The following is a 16,627-nucleotide window of genomic DNA, read 5'->3' on the forward strand; positions in this document are numbered from 1 at the left end:
GAAAGTCCCACTTAAAGTTGTAGTCATTGCTCTCCATGGTTGATTGTCCTCCATTCAGTGTCCATTTAAACAAAGTTCTGCATTGTCTAAGGTGAGGGGCTGGGCCTTAAGTCACTTAACCCTGTTTGCCTCAGTTTCCACATCTATAAAAGAAGCTGGAGAAGACAATGTCAAACCACATTAGTATCTTTGCCAAGAAAACCCCAAAGAGGGTGGTGAAGAATTGGACACAACTGAAAAACAACACAATAAAAAAGCTAGTGTGTACAAGGTACCATGCTGGATCCTGGAGAGGAAACTGATAGGAATAAGATATGATGCTTCCTTCAAGGAGATCACATATTACAAGGAGAAATCAACCTTGCCCTAGAATAGCTATAATGCAAGGCAGAATATCAAAAACTATGAGAAGTATCAAGTATAAAAAGTACAGTGGAAGGAGAATTCACTTCCAGCTGGAGGACAGAACATCTTTGGATAACCACATTCCTTCAGAGTAGCTCATTTGGATTGGCAGTGATGTCTGGTCATGTAACAGAACTAAGTATTTGGGTTAGACCTTGGACAAAAGATGTAACCTTGACCTCATTAGTATTCCATGATAACCAGTAATAGACCTAATAGGGGATCATTTTCTTCATTTTGCTTTATCCACTCTAGATGTTTTTTAATTAAAGAAATTCATGGAGAACATATATTCCGACACTTTTAGGACTCATAGATTTTAGACCAGAGCAATTTCTTTTTCTTAAATCCTTTAAAAATGCTATTGAACTTACAGTACAATTAGAGCAAATTTTGTAATTTCTTTTTGTCATCATCACCATCATTATTATTATTTGCTCTAAGTTTCAGGGAGTTCCCTCTGCTAATGAAATCAAAGGTTCTATTCCCATCCCTATTTCTCGAGATAAAACATCCATATAAATAGATTTTTTGACACATATGATTGCTGGATTAATACTCAGACAAATGAGTGGGAAGAGTTACTTTTGCCCAAGATTGTTGCCTTGTTGTTTTTGTATTAAATCTGATTGAGGTCTCATATCTAAAATATATAGAGAACTTTCTCAAATTATGGGACGAATAACCATCCCCCAAATGGTAAATGGGTAAAAGATACGAACAGAGTGTTTTTAGATAAAGAAATCAAAGCCATATGTAGTTGTATGAAAAAATGCTCTAAGTCACTACTGATTAGGGAAATGAAAACCAAAACAATTCTGAGGTACCAACTCACACTGTCAGATTGGACCTATATATTCCAAAGTATTTAGAGCAGCTCTCTTTGTGGTGGCAAAGAACTGAAAATCAAGAGGATGTCCATCCGTTGGGGTGGCTAAAGGGTTAACCATGGTCAAATATACCACAAAATAAATTGTGGTATATTATTGAGACAGAATACTGTACACCATAAGAAATGATGAGACTTCGATAAAAAAAAAAACTTGGAAAGAACTATATGAGCTAATGAAGAGTGAAATGAGTAGAATCAGGAGAATATTATACACAGTCACAGATTTAACATTTGAAGAATAACTTGTGAATGTTTACCTCCAGAGAATGAACTGAGAAATGGAAACACAAAAGACATAATTTATAATCTATGATCTTATGCTAGATTTTGCCTTCAGTGATGTGGGGAGAGGAGGAAAGGTCTGAATAAAAAATGAATTAATTAAAAAGAAATGTAGACAAGACAGTCAGAGTCTGGGTGGTTGTGTGTGTGCATGCATGTATACATGGGCATACATGCTTATCTATGTGTGTTTTCTTAAGCCTTGAAATACCTGGCCAGATAAATCAGCAACTTTTACAATAAGACACGGCATTCATTGAGCTGATGCTTGCTCTTTATTCTTGCAGTTTTCCATGGGCCTCTGCTGGGAGAAACAGGATTGGAGCATCTATTGACTTCCACCAGCTGTTGCTTGCCAATTCTGTTCCCTGACAGGTAGCAAGCTGTGTACTTGGCTGCAAAGAATCTCAAATAGTTCAGATGTGCCTCAGGGAGGTAACTGCTTAGCCTAAGCAATTCAAAGAAGTACTATTATGCTTTGCACTGCTCAGAAAGTCACCACATCTGTTTCATATTTTTGGTTTTTAGAGCTGAACTAGAGTGGAGAAATAAACACACAGCTTTGAATATAAAGTATAAACAAGTCCAGGGCACACAGATGAGCATATTGTATATAACTCAGTAAAAATTTTCATAACGAGCCTTTCTTTGGGTAAAGTGAGAAACATTTCTGAAGTTAATCAAGATTTTTTTAAAGATTTAATAGACAAAATTATCCATTTAAATGTCAAGCCAGCCTATCATTTCCCGTTAAAACTATTATAGTCAATTGTTAAGACCCTCCTATGGCAATCATATGACCTATTGCAAATATTTGGGGATTCAGCTACAGAACATTAGAACTGCCAATGGTAGTTATTTTTAAAAACCTTTTGGATGGAGCAATCTAAAAAACATCCAAGGCAGTGAATTAGAACTTCATGAACTATTTTCAGCTCTTATTCTGTTTCAGATGTAAACGAAGTCATTTGGTTCCTAAGTGTATGTAATATATGATGATTATCTTTTTAAAAATGTAATTCAGCAGAAAATACCTCTTAATTTGAATTTAGCACTGTGTTAATGGCAATTCTGAGCTTCGTAGGCATCTGGCTTCTAACGGAGTGAGGTCCTTTGAGTTTAAAAAAAACTTTTCTTCTTTGACAAAATAATAATAATAATAATGATAAAAAATCCACTCTGAAACAAAGAGGAAAAACACACAGGACTCCAAAGCTATCAGTTATAATAGCAGACTCATTTCTACTAAAAAAAGAAATTACAGCAAATAAACAAACAGCCACCACTACTTACCCTCTCACTTCCCTTCTTGTTCTTTCATGGGCGGTTCTAGAAAGCCAGCGCTATTTTACCTGGGAGAACAATAGCCAACTACTTGATTTAGGGCCTTTCTCAAGGGTCCCCTCTGTTAAAGGATCTGAGTTTGATAAGCATTATTGGGAAAACATGTATACACAAATATTCCCCTGAAGAGGAACCAGAGAGTAGAGATGCTCACTTTGTAACTGATTTGGAGTGACAGGGGTTTAGTGTAGCCCTGCAGTTACTGACCTAGAGCATTCATGATTTTATGCCTTGAGCTAGAAAGAATAAATTATTCTATTCCCTTCCTCTGTCATTTTAAATCTGTAAAGGAATTGTGCCGTTTTTTATACTTGAAGCCTGCTATTCTATTGTTAACATATGATTTTTTATGGGCTGTCAAAGATTAGAACAAGGGGTTGCCCAGTGCAAATGGTAGTTTTTTTGGTTGTTGTTATTTCATTCAGAAACCAGTAAAACACTTTATATGGGGAATCTTAAGTGTATTTGTTAATTACAGTGATCACATAGTCTTTCAAATGCTAATGGTCTGACTCAGATTTTGGTTGGTTCAGTACAGTTAGAACTTATGATTAAAGAATGGTATAGCTTTAGAGTTGCTTTGCTACCATCTGTGTGAACCAGGCAATAACTGTGTGCAGATGGTTGTGATTCAGAGACAGGTTGCCACATGCAAAAAAAAGAGTATGTTTCAGTTATTTTAATAAGATTTATTGCTGCAGTCACAGTTAAATGCTTGAACCTTAATGATAATTGCTTCTAATCCTTCAAGAAAAATGATTAGAATTTAATAAACTTCAAGAAGGTTATTTTGCTATAAAGTTTAGAAATTTCATGAAGGTAAGCTTTATGCTTTCCCCTCATTTAATAACCTATAATGATATGTGAAGCCTTTTTTTTTTGTTTATTTTGTTTTTACAGATGATACAAATGACCATCTTGTAAAAATGGATGATTCTTTCTACTTTCAAAGTATAGGGAAATATTATAATCATTGGATAAACAGATGGAAATAATTGTCATGACTCATTTTGAATACATGTGCATATATACTTTAGAATATATTGATATTAACTATATATATTTTATCTGTCTTTCTATCATCTATCTATCTGGAATGGAGGTTCCTCACTGGGAACTCCCTATACAAATAAAATCACAGAAAAGGGTTTCCCAAGAGACTTTGTGTAGTTTTATTGTATTGTGTGTTTGTAAAATATGTATATATATAATTATAAATGAATTATTAGCATCAAGATTTTGAAATTTTCAATATGGACAATAATTTGTAACTTGGATCCAATTTATTTTAAATGAAGAAGATGCTCTGGATGACTATGATATGAGATGACTATGATTTAAAGTTAGAAAAGATCTTAGAAATCATCTTTTCTAGTCCTAGCATCTAGCATATGAAGAAAATGAAGTTTAAAGCATTTAAATGATATGCCCCTTAATATATATATATACACACATACAAAGTATGTATACATAATATATATACATACACACACACACACACACACACATATATATATATATATATAGCTTATCAAAAGATAGATGATTCAGTTAATGATTTTTCCTCTCTTTGCATTGTATGGGAAAAATTCTTGAAGGTGAACCAAAAAAGTGCAGCAAAAACCCAATTTAATACTTTTGAAAGTTTAAGGTAAGATGAATATACAACTGTATCCCCACAAAGTATAAAAATAATTTATAACCACAGAAAAAGAGATGATATACAACTTTCTGAATTCTTTAAAAGTTTTATTTATTTACTAAAAACCCTTACCTTACATCTTAGAATCAATTCTATATACTGGTTCCAAGGCAGAAAAATGGTAAGGGCTAGGCATTAGGGATTAAGTAACTTGCCCAGGATCACACAGCTAAGAAGTGTTAGAGGCCAGATTTTAATCCAGGACCTCCCATTTGTAGGCCTAGTTCTCCATCCATCGAGCTCCATTGTCCCCTATTTATGTTTAACACTTTTAATTTTGAATTTTGAATTCTAAATTCTCTTCTTCCCTCCCATCCCTTCTGATACCCACTGAGAAGGCAAGCAATATGATATCTACTACAAAAAGGAAATTATGTAAAACATTTCCTAGTAGCTATATATATACATATTTTTTTTTTAAACCCTTACCTTCTGTCACAATACTGTGTATTGGCTCCAAGGCAGAAGAGTGGTAAGGGCTAGGCAATGGGGGTTAAGTGACTTGCCCAGGGTCACACAGCTGGGAAGTGTCTGAGGCCAGATTTGAACCTAGGACCTCCCATCTCTAGGCCTGGCTCTCAATCCACTGAGATACCCAGCTGCCTCCCTAATTAGAGACTTATTAAAGCTTAATAATGTTCAGCTGGCCAGAATTATACAAGATTTAAGAAATATGATATATTCTATGCTTAATAAGTGCTTATTGATTGAGGAGCATCCCTTCCAGATAGAGAGATAGAAGATGATAGGCAGAGAATGAATTCAATAAGCATTTATTAAGCACTGTACACAGAGAAGACAACATAAAATAAAACAGTCCCTGCCATAATTCTATTGGAGGAAAATTGCATGTATACAGATAACAAAATTATACATACATACATATATAAATAAATAAATAAATATATACATATATATATATATATATATATATATATATATATATATACCGAAAGAAACTGGTTTTTGGTTTTTGTCACTTAACAGGTTGGTAAAATCAAGTCTGTTGTCTCTGTTCCTCTCAGCCTCTGAAGGCAAGGCGGCTACCCTCAGGCCTGGAGCTCTCAAAAACGCAATCTGACTGATGTATAACCTTTAAAACCAGGTTTAATGAAGTAAGAACAACAAGGAGTGGGTGAGGATGGAGGGTCAAGGAGATCCTGAGGTTATTAAACTAAGCTTAACCCACCTCTAAGAGGCTTTCACAAGTCTCCCTTCTTTTGCTTGGAAGCTATCTAGCAACCTGCCTGACAGCTCTATGTTCCCCCAAATTTCCTGGTCTAGCTTCCCTAGTCTTAGGTCGCTCCAAATCCATTTTTGGTAAAGCTAGCAGAGCAAGTTGGCTGGATCAGGGTTGGTGGTTAAATTGGCCTGATCCCCCAATTTTCAGGCTAAGCCGGTGTAGGAAGAGGTCAGTCAAGCTGGGTTTCTCTCTTCCAAAGCATCACAGCTAGAAGTCCCTCAGATCAGGAAAGGGCTGGCAGGAATATCTCAAACTGGCCAGGAACCAAATGTATGATTACACTGGGAAATCACAAGCAGGATCCAAGGAGACCAACGTCTAGAAGCTGCGACCTCTCTCACTGTTCCCAATCTTCTCCCCAGGGCTGGCAGTTTGGCACCCAGAAGTCTCTCTTCCTCCGCATTCCAAGAGAACCAGAAGATTCCTTCCCTTGCACTCCATCCAAGATTCTATATTTTCACCCTGTACCTCTTAGCATTTTTCTTTATTTTTCATTTCCATTCTCTCACTCTTCCCCTTTCACAAAACAGAAATCACTGGTTTCCCATTCTGTGAAACTTAATACTTACCTTAATTCATTATCAGTCACTTATTCTATAAACTATCCCTCCCCCCCCCAAAACACCCTACTCTCTTCTATGCTAACCCTATTTTAACTATGCCTAATCTCGGGATCTCAACCAAGGAAAGAAAGGGTAAGGGTAAGAATTTACAAAGTTATTACAAAACAGAAACACCTTTGCAAATTCAAAAAAATGCATAAAACATTAATATACCCAATCACTTCTGCAAAATACAAACCAATTCAAAAGCTAAACACTGTCATAAACTCTTCTAAACCAATTTTCCATCAATCTTATAATACTAAGCTAATACAAACCCAATTCTATCTAATACCAAAATCAAACTCCCAATTTGTATAAAAATAGAAAAAAATATTAAAAAATTTTACAATAAACACAATTTTAGCTTAAGCTTTGGCACCAAACAAAATCTGAGTAAAAAAAAAAGTCTGAAAATTGCAATTAAAAAAACCAACTTTTATCTGAACAATTCAAACATGTCTCTATTGTCTATGTTAACTCTACTACATTTAACTAATCTGTTACAATGAATTGAGAAACTCCCTATCTTATCCTATACATATCCTATATACATATGATATATACATATATATAGATATGATACAAGTCAAATATATATATGTACATAACTATAATAATTCTATGTTACAAATATTTATAAGTATGTACAGATATATTTAGATCCATGTGCATATTATGTACTGCATTCATTATATATTTCATTACAATAAACCCTATCTATTGTAAAGATTAAAATTTTGGAATATGGGGAGACTGAGGCAGGTAGAAATTAGTTTCTCTCTGCAAGGAGTATTATATATTTTTAGAGGTTTATTACAGGTTAAAGATTAAGAAAATACAGAATAAGAAAAACCACGTGCCTAGGCCAGATAACCTCACATCACAGAAGAAATGCATCTGCTCCAAAACAGAAGTCCAAAAGAAGAGCCACAAAAACCTTTGCCACCAGCTTAAATCCTTCCTCAATCTCGGCCCACCTCAGAATTTCCGTGAGATTACAAAGCATTTTGGGGAAGTGGAGCAAAGACTTGTGGGGATTGTAGTCCTGTATTCGAGTCTATTTTTTACACTACACCCTGATATTAACCAAATAGAAAATCTCCAGATCTTTCTATTCAGTTAACACCTTATGGATCTAATACTAACTATTTACTTATGATATCAATTCTTTTCCATTACAAAGACCTCTTTTTATCTACCTAGGGTCTGAAAACATATAGATATCATCATTTGTGGATTATGTCATCTATTTATGTGTTCTATTGGATGTACATACTCAGTTTCCCTTCAGAATTCCTCTTTCCATGTTGCCTGATGAGTTCTCTTCTTTCTTTCATGTATGTTTGTGTTGAATGTAACCTAAATTTGAACCATGTATTTATGTTTTATGGTGCATTATATCTTACAAAATTCTTCAATCCATTCCTGTCATTTTCTCTATGTACAAGTTTTCATAGTTTGTCTTTTCAGCAACCAGGTATATTTTTGCTTCTCTCCTGCTATGAAATCTCTTCCTGCTTTTCCTATGGGTTGTTTCTATTTTTCCACTGTAAGGTTCCCTTGTGAACCTTTTGCTGGATGGATCTCATATTGACTGAAGATCTCTCAGTTTTCTTCTTCCAAGTACTCATTTTCATTTTCCTCTCTCTGTCTCCTAAATTTATTTCTGTCTAAATTCTTTCCTCATCCTTGGCTATTTCTGTGAGCTTGGATGATCTTAATATGGGAACAATGCATCCACAGATCTTTGCCCAGGATTTTTACAGCTGAAGGACTAGTTAAAATCATTTGGTAAGGACCTTTCCACTTCTCTTCTGTAGTTGACTTTCTAGTAAAGTTCTTAACAAACACAATCTCCAGGTTTTATTCCATGTAAAGAATAATCAAGAGGATCAGCTTGTTGAATCAAACCCATATGATGGAGCTCTTCCAACTTGCCTTGCAATTCTGTTATATAGTTTGAAATTTGACTATCACTACCTAACATTGAAATAAAAGCTGGCTTACACATATTTGCTTGTAACAGGGTATGGCCATACAACATTTCAAAAGCAGAAATATGCAGATCCCCACTGGGTCTTTTCTTCTATGGAGATAGAAAGATTTAAGGCCATTTTAAGTCTGTCTCTGAAGCAATCTTGCCAATCATTGTTTTCAGTTCTCTGTTAACTCTCTCTACCAGTCCAGAACTTTGGGAATGGTAAAAACTATGAAAACTGGCTTTGATTCTCAAATTCTAGTACACCTGTCTTAAAATGGATTCTGAAAAATGCCCCCCACAATCTGAGTCCACAAAACATGGTACCCCAAACCTAGGCACTATCTCCTTCAATAACACTTTTACCACACACCCTGCTGTGTGGTAAAAGGAAAAAAAACATTTGAAGGAAATGGTTTTGGCCATTGTGTAAGTCTATCTACAATCACTAGACAGTATATAAATTTTCCAGTTTTAGGCATGTTTACAAATTCTATTTGTATGCTCTCAAATGGAGTATAAGCTAACGGTCTTCCCCATAACCCTTTTTTCTTAAATATTCTTTGATTAAACTTCATACAAATAGCACACTTCCCACAGACTATATTTGCAATAGATGTTATTCCAGTGGTGAACCCAAATCAGTTGCCTGTATCAAAGATGGGCTTTTCTGTGCCTGAAATCCATATCCCATTATCCCTTTTAGCTCTAAACTTATCTATCCAGTCTGAACTTCAAAGTCATTGTAAGCTTTGGTTAAATCTGCTTCCTCAATGATTGAGAGACTCATGACATGGATAGACGCTCTTTGGGCAGCATATTTGACTGCTTTGTCTGCCTTATAATTTCCTCTAGACACAGGGTCCTTCCCATAGCCATGGGCTTGGCAACATATTACAGCAATTTGTTTTGGCAGCTAATATACAGAGTAAGAAAAAATTGACTTTTTGGTAACTTAAAAACTATAAATTATGAGCTTAACAAACTGGAATTTATGAAACATACATAAATTTTAGCAGAATCTTTTAAGACTACTGGTTTTTTTTTACTTATCCTCTTTGGACCTCAGTTTCCCCAAAAGTAAATTGGCATAATTAGGTCTATACTGTCTGTCATCCAAGGCATATTGTGAAGATCAAATGATTAATTCATATAAAATATTATGAAAAGCAGAGGTATTTTAATGTCTGCTGTCACTTATCAGTTATTAGCTATCCTGTTGTCAAGATTCTCTTTGTTTAGATGGGATAATGTCTCTGAGAGTCAATAATTCCTGCTCAAGCTATGTTGTTCAGACATAATATAGCTGTGAATAAGAGGTGTACTCTTAAAATTCTTTTGAGGGGGACAGCTAGGTAGCTCAGTGGATTGAGAGTCAGGCCTAGAGATGGGAGGTCCTGGATTCAAATATGGCCTCAGACACTTCATAGCTATGTGACCCTGAGCAAGTCACTTAACCTCCATTGCCTAGCTCTTACCTCTTTTCTACCTTGGAACCAATACACAGTATTAATTCCAAGATGGAAGGTAAGTTTTTTTTTAATCTTTAGAGGTTTTTTGTTTGTTTGTTTTCCCCCTTCTTTTATGTTTATACTCCTTCAGGTCTAATCCATCTTTTCCTCTGCCTTCTGGTTTCCATGTCTTCCTTCAAGCTCAGTTGAAAAACTACTTTCTGTGAGATACTTTCCTTGTCATTCTCTTCCTTTTCCCCCTTTAAATTGTATACATCTTGTTTGTACATAGTTTCTTTTACATTGTCTCTCTCATTAGAATATGAGCTTGTTGAGGACAGGGACTGTGCTAATGTTTTTTCTTAGAATCTCTAGTACTTGGCACAATATCTAGCATGCAGTAAGTAGATAATGAATGTTTATGGACTGACTGACTGAAGCCATAATTCATACATCTATTACTCTCACTCTGGGGAAAGTATTAAACATGATACATGTGAATTTTAGATTTACTCCACCCTGCTTAGTCTTTAGAATTTTAGCAACTAGGAATATATACACCCCCCCCCCCCCACTTAAGGATTAAGTGCTGGGGAGGAAGTTCTATGACCTGCATGTGCTAGCAAGTGACAAATCAGAAACAACTGGCTGACCCCCTTGGGCTGTCCAAATCCAAATTTAAGCCACCATTGGTACATGTAAGGCACAGGAAGTGATGTAAAGAACTGCCTTTATATTTCACACCACTTCCTGTGAGAGGATCTTGGCTATGGAACTCTACCATGGAGGAGCTCAGGTGTGAGACTTGAGACTGCTTCCCTTAGAAGATCACTGGTGAGTGATAAGGCTGACTCCCCTTTCCTTGGCTTTTTTGGAGGCAACAGCCTCTGAAAAGGCCCATCTCTTGAAATTCCTTTTCCCTTGGCTTTCTGGAGTCACTAGCCTCTGGAGAGACCCCTTGGCTGAGGCCTCTGAACTCCCATGCAGCTATCCTTCCCTTTTCCCTCTCTCTTTCTCTCTCTCTCATTGTTAATTTCTTAATTCTATTGTAAATAAATCACCATATAATTCCATTCTGACTTGAGCATTCATTGGGATTTAGAATTTAAATCACTGGTGACCAACTTTATATATATATATATATATATATATATATATATATATATATATATATATATATATATATATATTCAGTCCAACCATAAAATTATAAAATTTACCCATTCCATACACAATATCTCAAATGAGACCTATCCCCCTCTGTTTTTCCTGGAGGAAAGCACAGTTCTGGGCTTGAAGAGTTGTCAATTCCTATTAGTACCCATGACTTATGTATCGATAGACTAATTCAGTGAACTGGCAGTTCAGTACCACAATCTGAGCAATATTCACTTTTAAAAATTTGGCTTGATGGGTCAACCTCTGAGCAATTGTACATCTCATTGCAGAAACCTCATAGTATTTGGGTGTTTGGTGCAATCAACACAACGACTGCTACAAGTAGGAACATATGGAGAGAATTCCTTGTCCTTTTGTACTCTGTTTAGGCTATTCACCATGACTGTGGAAAGCACAAAGCTCCCTTTTATATGCTCACACTTCATATTAATAGTCAGAGGATCCTTAGAAAAATTTTTTTCTGTTGTATAATTGAATGTTAACATGTGCATGGGGTTTATGTGAATCTTTAAGGCTAAGTTTCAACTTGCAGAGTTAAAGACACTTAAAAAAATCAGCAAATATTAAACAGTGGGATACTTTCTACTCTATATCTTTCAGCCAATCTGAGTCAACAATTCAACATTTTAGTTAATTGTGGTAATATAAAAATTTTTGTGGCTTCTAAAGATTGCTTTCTTACTTCCTATATTTTCATCATTTATACCTCACAATAAAGGTGAAGATATTTAATTACATAGATTTCAAAGAAGTGAGAAAATAAGCATGTATCCTATATGAATGAGGAATATTTCTTCTTTTTTGGGATATTTTGAAAATCTATTTGGCTATTCCCCTACATGATGGGGATCCCCTTAGTTTCCAGGGTTATTTTTCCTTTAGTCACCACAAGAATTGTTATAAAAATTTTGTATATTTAGGATCTTTTTTTCCTTTTCTTTTAAAAAATATAATCCTTTTGGCAAAACTAGAACAAAGGTCAAGTATTGTTTATTATACATATAGTTCCATATATGTATATATATGTATGTACATATATATGTATGTATATATATATATAATATAATATATTTAAAATCCTTACTTTTGTCTTGGAATTGATATTAAGTATTTGTTCCAATGTGGAAGGTAAGGGCTAGGCAATTGGGATTAAGTGATTTGACCATAGACTCACAAATAGGAAGTTTGAGGCCGTATTTTAACCCAGATCCTTCCAATACTAGCCCCGACTTTCTATCCACTGAGCTACCTAGTTGTTCCTATATAATTCCATATTACTTTCCAGAATGGTTGTGCCCATTCATAGAGCCTCCAACAATATATTAATATGCCTATTTTCCTACATGTCCTGCAACATTTGTCATTTATTCTTTTTTCTTTTTTTTAGAGGAGTATATTTTTACCATCTGATTAATGTGAAGTAGACCTTTAGAACTGCTTCAATTTATATTTCTCTAATTGTCAGTGCTTTTAGAGCATTTATTCACATTTTATGGATAGCCTACACTTCTTTTCTGAATCCATCCTGGAGAATCTTCAAAATTGTTTTGCCTTCCCAATGGAATTCTGTGCACATTTCATCAGCCCCAACTACTCTTCCCAACATTATTGTCCTAAGAGTCATTTTTACTTTGTGTACTGACTTATAAGTCTATGAAGTGACTTTTATGAAATCTTTACCTTGAGGCTCTCCTCTCTGGAATAACAATTTTAAGAAGTACCCCAGTCAAACTTTATTTATACTTGGATTCTCTTTACAGCCCCTTTCTTCCTTCCTTCCTTCCTTCCTTCCTTCCTTCCTTCCTTCCTTCCTTCCTTCCTTCCTTCCTTCCTTCCTTCCTTCCTTCCTTCCTTCCTTCCTTCCTTCCTTCCTTCCTTCCTTCCTTCCTTCCTTCCTTCCTTCCTTCCTTCCTTCCTTCCTTCCTTCCTTCCTTCCTTCCTTCCTTCCTTCCTTCCTTCCTTCCTTCCTTCCTTCCTTCCTTCCTTCCTTCCTTCCTTCCTTCCTCCTAATAAGTAACAGAATACTATGTTGGGCTCTTAATAAATCCTTGCTGGATTGAATTGGATTGTTAAAATTCTGTCAACTTTAATTATTTTTGATGTTTGATACTTGCCATACCTAGTACCCTACACTCTCTTCTAAAAGAAAGTATTCATACTATACAAAGTATGATGGCTCTGATTATTCTATAAATTTTAGCCCTTTTCATTTCTGAATCTTGCACTATATTTTCCAACATATATTTTGTACTCCCCTCTGTCTATCTTCACATTTCATTCACTCAGGATTAAAATCTATGTTAATTTGCTTTTTACAGCAGAAGTTCTTAAACATTTTATGTGTGTTGTGGATGCCTTTGATAATGTGGTGGAGCATATGAACTCCTTCTTGGAATAATGTTTTTAAGTAAATAAACTATAATACATAGGATTAAGAAGGAAAATAGGTGCATTCTTGAAAGTCTTCAAAATAATTATGTTGCCTTCACAATGGATTTCTTCTGTCCACATTTCATCAGCCCCAGCTGCTCTTCCCAACATACTTATCCTAAGTGCCATTTTTACTTTCTTATCAGGACTTGAGATATTAGTTCATGAAATGACTTTGATGAAACCTCTACTTTGAAGCCCTCCTTTCTTGAGTGAGAAACATCTTCATACTGGTTCTTTCACAGTAGACACTAGGTCAAGGCTAAAAATATCTTCAGATTAGTATAATTTTCCATGTCCAAGTCATGATGAAATATTAAAGTTGCATGTATGAGTAAGAATGAGACACTGATGTTTAAATACAAGCTCACTACAATCTGACACACAGTGACATGGTGAAAGAATCCCATATAAAAATAGAAAAAGTATGTAAATATTAAATGATTATGAAATTATAGAAGCATAGACTTTCAGAATAAGAATAAAAATCTTAATGCTCATCTAGTCTAATCTTTACCAGAAAAAGACTCATCCCCACTACAACTGAATAAGTAGATATTTAGTCTTTGCTCAGAGACTTCTGGTCTTCAAATTGATGCAAATATAATATAACAACTATATAGATGATATTTTTAATCTTTAGTGAGTGCTTATTATACTTATTGACAATACTTTAAAATACTTTATCTTATATTATTATGCTATGTTTTGGTGTAATTATTTTTATTATAATTATTATATTGTCCTTTATGTTCTTATAACTCCTTATAACTTATAGCAGCAATCTTGGGATGAGTCATTATTCTATAATTATTATTTTATATTTAGTATTTTATAAACTCTTGTACAGGTAGATAAAAGACCTAGGTTTAAATAATGAATGTATTTATGATGTATGCTCAATTCTATACACTCACTTAAAGATTCTCTGAGACATCAGGGGAAGACATAGTAACAAGGATAATTTGTACTTCTTGTTCCCATATTGTTTTAATTTCTTCAATATGTTCTTTATATTTTCAAAATATTTGATTCTATTTAATTTGGAAGTTATGAGTGTTCTGGCATAGCAACATTTATTAAAAATGTTCTTAAAATTTTGTGGGTCAAGATTATGGCCCAGCCATTATGGCAAAGTTTTGTGTGTGTGTGTGTGTGTGTGTGTGTGTGTGTGTGTGTGTGTGTGTGTGTGTTAATGTTTTGGTTCAAATTCAGTATATTTATCAAATTTTCAAGGACAACTTGTAGTTCCTAGTTGTAATGAGATTTATTGTCTTTTAGCTTAGGAAGAATAGCAAGGCTCTGAAGGCTTTTGGTTGCTTCTTTCCTGTCATTTTGTAGGTGGTAAAATTTTTACAATAATAATATTGCTGATAAATAATAAATGATATTGCATATGAAGATAATAATATCTATATATTGCATATTTTCTATCATTACTTGTAATGCCTGCATTCATTGATCAGTAAATTGATGCTCTATAAGAATGAATTATTTAGGAGTAGCTAGCTATCACATTGGAGAGAACACAAGGCCTGAAGTCAGAAAGACATGGTTTCTCTTCTGACCTCAGACAAGTCACTTAACCCTGACTGACTAGCCCTTGCCACTCTCCTCTCTTCGAATTGATACTAAGATAGGAGTCAAGGGATTAAAAAAAATTGGGCAACAAGGTTTCTCAGTGTATAGAGAGCTAGACCTGGAGGCAGAAGGTTCCAGATTCAAATTCCAAATTCAAAGATCCAAATCAAATTCCAGATTCAAATGGTCTTAGATACTTCCTTGCTGTGTGACTTTGGTCAAGTCACTTAATGCCATTTGTCTAGCCCTTGCCATTCTTTGATCTTAGAATCAATACACTGTACTAATTCTAAAATGGAAAGAAAGGGTTAATACATAAGGAGTTATTTATTATTTTTGGGAGTAGTGATCTGGTCTTTCATTGCCATCATGAATATCTCTGTTTATGTAAGCAAATCTATTTGACAACCATTTATTTGATGCCTCATGTTGACGCATTGTTGGCTGAGTTTGTGTGTATGTCACCCATGGAGGGCCTTTTCATAAGCCATATTTTGTGCTACAATAATATCAATTGCATTAGATAAATTCAGTGTCCTTCATCTATTATCAGCCATGATTCTTGCTCTGAGTAATTTGTGTTTTTTCATAAAATATTTCTATAAAATTTTAACTTGATTTTTATGTTGTATTAGATGATCTACCAGAATCCCTTATTATTGACAAAGGATCATTTATCTCTCTTCAGCTACCTTATAGAGCTTGAGTTTGTATTTTGTTAATATCATATTTTTTATTTTGATACATTCCAAATCTATTCTACTGTTCCAGAGGCAGACATTTAGACTGATATGAAAATATTTGTTGCTCTAGAAACCTCTAAAAGTCTAGACCAGTTGTACATTTATGAACATTTTGTAAAGTATTCCCAAGTTAATTTCACTAAAAAAGTCTATAAATAATTATAAGAAAACAATATAGTGGTCAAAGAGCAAATAAGTTGTGAAACAAACCTCCATGAATATAAAGAACAACTTATTATTGATTTATTATTTATTGAATAAATTGCCAAAATGCTATATGATATTTACACTCCATTTCTTGATTATTGCCAAACATTTGACTCAGTCCTTTACTAACAATTTATTAATGTATTACAGAGAACCATAGATAATGATGATGCTGGAGTATGTGATGACTGCATGAAAATGTTTTTAAAAATTTTTTAAATACCAGGGGCAGCTAGATGACTTAGTGGACTTAGTCAAGTATAGAGACAAGAGGTCCTAGGATCCACTCTGACCTCAGGCAGTTCCCAGATGTGTGACCCTGGGTAAGTCACTTAACCCTCATTGCTTAGCCCTGAGAACTCTTCTCCCTTGGAACCAATGCATAGCATTGCTTCTAGGATGGAAAGTAATAGTTTAATTTTTTTAAAAATACCCCACAACACCATAATGTGAAAAATAATTTGTATAAAACATGCCATTTTTTTCAGTGAAACAATTTAAATCCACTGGAATTCTGCCTTAATTTGAATTCATTATTATCTCTCCTAAATAGAACTAAGTATGGCTTCTTAATTAAAGGATGAA

At 34.5% G+C, this 16,627-nt stretch overlaps 1 long non-coding RNA gene across 1 annotated transcript in view; it reads left to right on the top strand.

The window, feature by feature from the left end:
* The window catches only part of LOC103096999 (uncharacterized), a 426,622-nt gene that overhangs the window by 163,000 nt on the left and 246,995 nt on the right, over nucleotides 1-16,627 (top strand). Inside the window, exon 4 of the long non-coding RNA XR_008917887.1 lies at nucleotides 1,867-2,014. This is a non-coding gene — a long non-coding RNA (uncharacterized LOC103096999). The remainder of the gene's footprint in view (nucleotides 1-1,866; nucleotides 2,015-16,627) is intronic.

The sequence above is a fragment of the Monodelphis domestica genome, chromosome 3 (assembly GCF_027887165.1).
Source record: "Monodelphis domestica isolate mMonDom1 chromosome 3, mMonDom1.pri, whole genome shotgun sequence".
Lineage (NCBI taxonomy): Eukaryota > Metazoa > Chordata > Mammalia > Didelphimorphia > Didelphidae > Monodelphis > Monodelphis domestica.